This window comes from Athene cunicularia (genome assembly GCF_003259725.1).
Source record: "Athene cunicularia isolate RWA chromosome 4 unlocalized genomic scaffold, athCun1 chr4_part1, whole genome shotgun sequence".
NCBI lineage: Eukaryota > Metazoa > Chordata > Aves > Strigiformes > Strigidae > Athene > Athene cunicularia.
In genome coordinates this window covers 17,337,554-17,346,632 of record NW_020799098.1, presented here as the reverse complement: position 1 = coordinate 17,346,632, position 9,079 = coordinate 17,337,554, and positions in this window count along the sequence as shown.

The following is a 9,079-nucleotide window of genomic DNA, read 5'->3' as shown; positions in this document are numbered from 1 at the left end:
TTATATTTAATCAAAACCTAATACCTTTGATATCATCTTCAAGCTGCTCATAGTATTTCTAAAAAGTAGAAGTTGATGCAAATACATTTTGGTTTACATTGTTTTTTTTTTTTTTTTTTTTTTTTTTTTTTTTTGTTATAGGGACCTTATCCAGGGAAACTAATTCAAACTTAGCAACTTTTCTTTTTGGGATCTTTTTGTCTCTGGGAATCTGCCAAATCAAAGCAGGATTCAAGCCCAAATTGCCTTTTTCCTCCCTTATCAAACTCTAAAGTTGCAGTTTGCTTTTCAACAAAATATACGTAAACAACTTTAAGGAGCTGAAAACTATTAACCCACAAAAAATATATACTTTCTGCTTTTGTTCAGAACAGATGATACATTACTGAGGCTACTACAATGGGACAAGGTCAGTATGATTTAAGACAAACTAAGAAATACCCTGTTATTTATTAGATAAGAAGGTTAGTTTTTACCTGGTCAGAAATGTCTACTTCAGCAGATATTGAAATAACCTTTGGGAAATTTAGCTTTAGGTGATGCAGTAGGAACTGTTGAATGCTTTAGCTGCATTATTTCAAAAATCTTACCTAGCTATGACCACTGCATGGCTGTAACTCTGATCCTTAAAGACTTGCACTTTTTGCTTGATACTACTCTCAAGAATAAAGGTGGGCAACCAAGAAGTACTTGTTGCTGAAATGTTTATTTAAACCTTCTTTGTTCCCTGAAGTTTAACTGAAATGATCCATCATCTTGTTATTCTTCTGTTTCTCTTGGGGATATTCCAAATGTTAACTTTTATTTTAAGGACGAGTGACTTTGTGTCTAGGCTGGTGGATCACAGAAAGCATGGCATGCTTCCCAGTGCTGTCTGTCTGTGATCTGTACAAATCTGGAATACCAGCTAAGGGAGCGGGACATTTGAGGCAACCATGGGGTAGGTTCAGTCACATTTTGCTCAGTTATAAACTACAAGTCATTGTGTAAATTAGGTGCAGGTGGAAATCTGTCCCTCTTCTGCAGACAGTCCTGGAGGTAGAAAGGCTTGGGAACAGTTTTGTAGGATCTTTGAAGTTAATTGACCACATAGATGGCAGCGGAATCATGGGGTATGCCTTGGATTGTCTATTGCTTTAGAATGTTGACATTTTTTCATAAAAGAACAAACCACAGTGATATTTTCAGCAAATAATAAAGAAAAGTAAGAAAAACTGAGTCCTATTATGAAAGTTTTACCGCTACTGCTAACCAAATAAACACTAGCAATCTGACCTGTATGTAATTCTAAATGTATTTAATTTCTTCTTTTCTTACCTGTTCTTTCAAGCAAGAAATGAAGATCAAGTCCTCACAGGAAAACTTGCAACAACCATCTGAGGACTTGTGAAGGTTTTGTTCATTAACTAACGCTTATTTTGTGCACTGCTCTCTACAGGTCTAGCAGAAACTCACTGGACAGTATCACTCAGTAGAGTGTGTTGCATTGTGAACTACGGTGTCACATTGAGTTATGTCAGATGTGATACGACATGACCCTAAAAAAATATGATGGATAGTGATGAGCAGAAAAGGACATTTCAAAAATTTCTGTCAAAGAAAAGTTTTTTGTATTATTATTTTTTAAACTAACCTTGAAAAGACTCATTTTTATAAAATAAAACTTAAAAGGAGGACAAGTATTTATCCCACAGAATAATTTTAAACATCTAATCAGATATAAATCATTAGTGGAAAAACAAGTATTTCCCATCGTGGAATATATTCCATCCACAAATAGTAGAACTTCTATGACTATACATGTCCAGCTGTGCTGTCTTCTAGAGAAAACCGATTTTCCTTCAGTCCAATGTGTGGGTTTTTTTACAAATGTGGGGAGATTATGATAGATATATATCATATGCTCCCTCTAGCTGAGATTGTTTTATACATGTATACTTTTTCTTAAATCCCCTTCTTCAAATTGATGGCTCCCTAGTGGGCTTTTTAACACTTATGTGGTGTTTATCATCTTTACAAGATCTTTTAAAAATGTGTGATTGTACTTAGCTTCATGAGGTGAGAGTGAACAGAATGGACAACGGACCTGTCAATGGTGTTTAAGGTCAGTTTTACAGGTCTCAATTTTTGATTATGCACTGAAACTTCCTACATGTTAACATCTGATATAAATCCCATGACATGTGTTTCAGGGTCAGGTTGTTGGATAATATAAATCCTTTATATGGAATCAATGTCTCTGAGAGAGGTAATGCTATTTGCTGTAGAGTTGTTGCTCATAATGCCAGAGATTGAAAGGTGTTTCATGGTGCTAAATAATTTAAAATGTATTTATTATTATGAAGATTACCTTTCTGTGGTTCCTAGAAACCATTACATTCTTGAAATAGGAGTTAAAGTTATAAACTTTTGGCTCTAAATCTTTCTCTGTAAAGGTTTATAACACTATAGTGGTAGATGGGGTGCATCCAATGTGAGCCTTCTGCTTCATCCCAAGATAGGGAAAACCATAAGTGGAGAAACAAAACAAAGAGGTGGGGGTGTGTGTCTGTAGAAACTATGTAAGGAAAACAAGGGTCTGTCATGGGGAATATGTGGCTTGTGAAAGAATAAAAGGTACCAGAATATATCCTCCTGCTCTTGTTTCCTCATATAATAACACAAATCCACCAATTTTATAACTTTGTTTTGTCCCTTGGCAAGCATGTTCCATTTCCTATCCATTTTGTGTCTATTTCAGATATATGTATTTCTTCAGGAAAATAAATTATTATAGGAAGTTTTAATTACTTTGGTAAAACACCTACGACTTAAGATGTTTAATATTTTCTGGAAGTTTGAGGGGTGTTTCTGAACATTTATGTTAGTCTTTCCTAGTAATAACTGATGAAATGTAAGCAGAGGTCAATTCAGTGTGCAAAACTATTGCTTCCTTCATAATCAGGCATAGTACATCAGCAATGAGTAACAGAAAAAAGCTGCTTTTCTGTTATCAGACTGTTAATATTTCATTCAGAAAAATACCTGTTATATTTTACTTCAGTGAGCTTTTCCTCACATCAAACAAAATATAAAAATATTATGTTTGCATAACTTTTACAGGGAGGTAGGGACTCTCTTTCTGGACAACATACTTTGTAGCATGAAGGGAGAACATTCCTTCAAAGTTTAGAGTTGACAGTGTCCTAAAACCACTAATGCCCTCTGATGTTTTAGTGTATAATATATATGCTGTGGGTATATTTTCCTTCTGGAAGGGAGGTCAAGAATCCCCGCATAACTTGATTGACAACTGTAGTGAATTGGCATTGCTCATTCTAGTTCTGGGGTTAAAAAACATGAGTTTTGGGAAGCAAATGTGTATTTTGTGCTTTGGGTTTAAATATCCTCAAAGGGATTCTCACTATTTGAATCTGAAATAATTTGTCAAATTAGCACATGACTGACATTGCATGAAACACATTCTGTCATTCTGCAATGTGGAGTACAACAGAGTCATTGAATTGAATTACTACTGCTAGGTGAGGCATGAAAAGGCTTGAACAACATTGCATGAGTGTGAAGCTGCTAACCCAACAGTAGAACATGAAGGAATTATTTCAACATTTTTTTATGAGAGAAAGGGGATTTAATTGGCGTATTACTCGTTATTACAGTTTACGAAGTATTGCTTTCACATGTACCTTTAAAAGGTCCACAAACATATGAAACATCTGAAGGCTGGTTTTAATCTAGTGTTTACTTTTTGAGAGTACAGATACAGTACTGGTTTAGCTTACACAGAAAAATTAATTAGGTGTCTTGTGTTAGTGTTTGTACTAGCAGATCTGGTGCTTGCACTAACAGATGCAGTACTCAAAACAACTGTATATTTTGATCTGACTGTCATGGAAAATATATAGAACATTGTTCTGGTTTTTGTTGAAGAACACACATGTCTACAGTCCTATGCTTTTTTTTATCTGGTCATCTACTAAGATTAAAAAGCTTTATTTCTGCAGAAATAGAGTGATATTGATAAAAATGACTGCTCTAATGAGAATCAACACTTAATAAAAAAGTCAGTTTCCATATACACTATAAGGTGATATAATAAAACATTATACTTAACAATTTTTGGTCAAAAGTGATGAAATATCCAGGCTGAGTAAGAAACAAAAAACAAAAGAGTTGTCAATGAGCATTAATGTTCCCACAGTGGACAGAACAAAATCCTGGCTCTTTTGGCCTCAGGGAGATAGGTTGTTCCACTCCCAGGAGTTTTATGGAAGTTTTGTTCCTTTTCTCTGGTCTAATCTTAGATACTATGTTTTGAATGACTAATAAATACCATCTTGTTTTGTAAAAGTATTTCTCAACCTCCTGGCAGAGTGACTGCATTTCTGGCAAATTCAAAGCAAAAATATTCCACAATAAAGTGATGATACTGAATCCTGTAGTGACTTTCACAGTCTCCTGGAAATAATGGAACTGAGTCTCTCCTTGCATAAAGGGATTACCTCCAGACTAGTACACTCTGTAGATACCAAAAATAGGTAGTCACGTTTACATCTTCCACTTACATTTGTTTACGATCCATATGTCAGATGACAAAACCCATCACTTTAGCTCTGTGAAGTGGTTTAAGAACTTTTGGACACATAATACTGAACATTGAAAGCTGCTGCTCCTGACTAAACATGATTTTCTGTCAGAATGAATGATGCCTGTAAGTATGTGATGCAACAAAATGTGGTCTGTAAGGTTGGGTTATAGTCAAAGGAGATTGTAAACTTAGCTACCTTTTACTGGCTTAAATTGAAGAAGCCTGATACATTATATACACAAATTAAAAGTCACATCCATAATGTATTAAAACTTAAAGCTATATTAAACTCAGGCACAGGATCCTGCAGCAACCACCATTCCATACACCCTAGCGTGGAAGCACAAAATTAGCCCCACTTTTAGGGGTTCATCTCCTGATTTTCAAAACTTCTTAGCAAGCCTTTTCAAAGCTCAAACTCCAGATGACCCAGTACCCATTTCAACTTAAACAAGGCAATCTGACTGTCAGAAAAGCTCATGATTTCAGGTATTAGTCTTCCTAAAAGCCTCGCCCCAAGTATGTGTACTGTACATGTTTAAATCTGTCCTTCAGTATTACTGAACAGTGAACTGTGTTGAAACTTCACGCTGTTGCAACTGAGAACAATTTTTTATCTTGCAGGTAACCAGCACATATATGCTCTGGAAGCAAGTGTCTTATGAAGAGATGTCAAAATGCATAAAATATTTTATGGTGCCTTTGCACATATTATCAGCCAATAATTATCCTGAAATTGTTCTATAACCCTCATTTTCAGAGCTGGTGAGACTAGGTGCCATCTTTTCCATTTTTAAATCAACTTTTTGTATGTGTTGTTTGACTAGATTGCATCATTGCTGAATAAATGTTTAATTTAGGTGTCCTCCTTAGTGTTGTAATCTTTTTGGTCCATTTGGTCCTGAATGTTTCATGTATGTACTCCAGATCCTCACACAGGTCCCTAGTGAATGCAAAACCAGAAACACATTGAAACTGGATGTTCTTTAAAGAACTAAATATGTAGCTAACAAGAAAAAAAATCCGTATTTGACTGAATTGTGAAAGGCACTGTTGAAACTTTAATGTGTTTATCATGCATCTTCCAAAATGAATTCTCTTACTTTAGTGCTAGTTTCTTAAAATATACATTAGAAGTTTAGTGATTAAATGGACATTGTTTGCTATTTTTTTTTTTTTTTTTTTTTTTTTTTTTTTTTTTTTTGTGGGTTCAATTTCATTTTTATATTTATTTGAGTTTTTTCACTAAAGTTACTACATGAAAGACCCAACCAGGTTAGTTGTCCTTCTAATATTATTACAGGTTGCTGTGAGTAAAATAGTTGCATACATAGGGCAATAATATAATCTGAGTTGTATTACCGCTCTGAAGAGTTTTCAAGAACTAGTCATAAAGCCCATCCAAGCAAGTGTATGGCACTACTCTTCCCTCAGATAGGCAGCTGGTGAGGTCAGTCATATATCTGGGTAACACTTTGACTTTCTTTACTAGCCAGAGTTAACTGAGCCAACATAAGGAGTGATCACTCCTTAATGCAAAAAGCCATCAGAAAATGGCTGTTTCCTTTCATAGAGAGAGAAAGAGTGTTTCTCACTGACATAGAAAACTCCATGGGGCCACACTTGTGTGGGTGCTGCTTTTTCAGACTATGAGCAGTCAACCTTGACCCACAAGGATGCCAAATCCATAACATGTAAAATCTTGCAGGTTTTACCCAAGACACATAGACTTGCAGCTTTTCTTTGTCACAGGTCTATTGCAGACACAGAAGGGTTGGGCTGCCAAAGGTTATGGCCCAGTAGACTGAACCTTACTCCTCAGTGGCTGTGATAACCTAATAATGAAATAAAATAATATTTTTGCTACCAACTCTTTCAGGCATGGTGATTTGAGGTACTTACCCCACACTGTTGCATTTCAGGCCTTTAATTTTGACTCCCAAGCTATGCGGTAGAGTTCTTCAAAAAAATTAAAGATTCAGATAGATAAGTTTTTAGCTTGTTGTACTTGGGAGCAATGCTAAAAATCTCTAGGGTGATTTCTACTGATTAGATATTCTTTAAGGAATGAAACTGGACAAATTTTCTAGGCACTAAAAAATAAATTGTTTACTATTATTATACAAATAGGATTTGTCACACAAAATCCTTAATACTTTAAAATATTACTCGTTGGATTGCTCATCCTTACATTTTTTTTTTCCCTTTGACAGTTTAGTTAACATGAAACTGCCTTACCAGTCATTATTCTTTGCCAGCCACTCTTAGCAGGAAAATTACTTGAAATACAATACAGGAGCGGAGGTCAATAAAGAAGTGGGTTTGGTCCCACTGGCTCTTCCTCTTTAGCCAGAACTTAGTCCAAGGAGGAATAAGCAGCTCTTATTGCTTATTTTGTCAATTGTGTCTTCTAAGTAAGTCTTCAAGAACACCAACTATTTGTGTAAGCTGAAGAATAAAAAAGGAGGTGCTGTCTCCCTCTTCTCCCAGATGGAAAGTAGAACAAGACAAGGACCTGCTGTGAAAGAGAGAAGTTACAGAGTAGTTTGGCATACTATTCGTAGAATGACTCATGTTACTGTTGAACATGCACTCAGGGAAAAAGATGCAGATAATGAATGAACTAGTCAATGTGAGCTGGGCATACAGACTGCTCTGAATATGTATGGTACTTGAGGGTGAGGAGGAGAGACCTGATGGGACTGGGGGAAAGTGAGAGAGTTCAGATCGGTTTGATCTGTGGAGCAAGTAAAATTACAGAACAGCTTTATAATTTGTTACCTAGATTTTCTAATGACCCTATTGATCAATATAGGATAACATCAAAATTGAAAAATTGCTCTCTATTCTTTTCCCCTCTATTTATATAGTTCAGAGAACAGAAAATCCTCAGAATATAAATTAAAACACTGGTCCTCTTGTGACAGTCATAGTCTATAGTGTAGCAAAAGCTACCTGTACTACAATATATCTGGAGACTTGAAGAACTGATCATACCTTTTCATCATTTTCTCACCACAACTAGAGTATATTATCAATGGTGCCTAGAGTATTGCATACCTGACTCCCATCAACTGCACTTTACTGTTTTAAGGAGGCTGAGGGAAGACCTCATCGCCCTCTACAACTACCTGAAAGGAGGTTGCAGAGAAATGGGGATGAGTGTCTTTAACAAGTAATAAACGATAGGACAAGAGGCAATGGCCTCAAATTGCACCAGGGATGGTTTAGACTAGATATTAGGAAGCATTTCTTTTCAGAATGGGTTGTTAGGCACTGGAATGGGCTGCCCAGGGAGGTGGTGGAGTCCCCATCCCTGGAGACTTAGAGTAGAGTTTAAGAGTCGGGTCAACATAGCGCTTAGGGATAAGGTGCAGTTGGGAACTGTTAATGTTGGGTTGATGGTTGGACTGGATGATCTTCAAGGTCTTTTCCAACCTAGACAATTCTGTGATTCTGTGAAACACAGTTTCAGTATTATTTCAATGCGAATATAGACATTATAAGATTGGTAACACCGTATAAATTTGTTAAGTATGGACCATCAAAAAATGTATAAAACCCATCATGGACATACCCTAGTCCATAGATAGACCTGTCTTTCAAAGATGAGTCAGTGGCCCAGGCCACTATACATTGCAGTATGAAGGAAAACAGATCGATAGAAAAAGCTGCACTGTCCACATAATGGAATGGCATATCACTTCTTTTGAACACTCCTTCTCACGTTCTGTGTCTTTGCCTTCACAGGAAATACCAATAGTGTTTCTGCAGGCTATCTTTGTCTGGATCTCTCTGTGCTGTGGTTTGATGCATTGCAGTAAGACCACTTGCTCTTCTTCCCTCTTCCCTAGTCCATGGCCTGCCTGCTTATTCTTATCTGTGCACCACTGTTCCCTTGCACCAGTGCTGCTGTCTGTGCACCAGTACTGCTGTCTGTGCAGCCTGGGAAACTGACTGTAAAGAAAAATGCTCCAGAAAGAGTTTACTGGGTGAGTAGTAACAGGGAGGGAACAATCATCATGACACAGACTGGGAGTGGGGGAAGACTTGCTCTAGCCAATGATGCTGCTGACATCCATTTCATGCTCTCTGGTTACCACAGGCAGTGCTCCCAAAAGAACTTTCTGAGAAGAAAAGACTGGTCAAAACCATCTGCTGAAAATACAAGACACATCTCTGCAGTATAGGAGAAAATAAAAGCTCAATTTCAGTAACTTACAGGTCAGGGCTATTCAAATCACATTTTTCATTTTATCTGTGATAGATGGTCCTTTTCCCTGACAATATTTTTTTCCCTGCTGAATTTAAAATGAATTTTGATTATTATAGTTGTGCAAAGTTACTGCCTGCTCTCTCAAGGGAGTTAAGCTGTCTAATTTAACCTTCCAGAATGGTATAAATAGGAAAACATAGTTACTGTATGCATGGAGAGGATATGAAGGCCATCGGGTTATGACCCAGGTTTAAAAAATTTTGTCTAAATCTAACAGA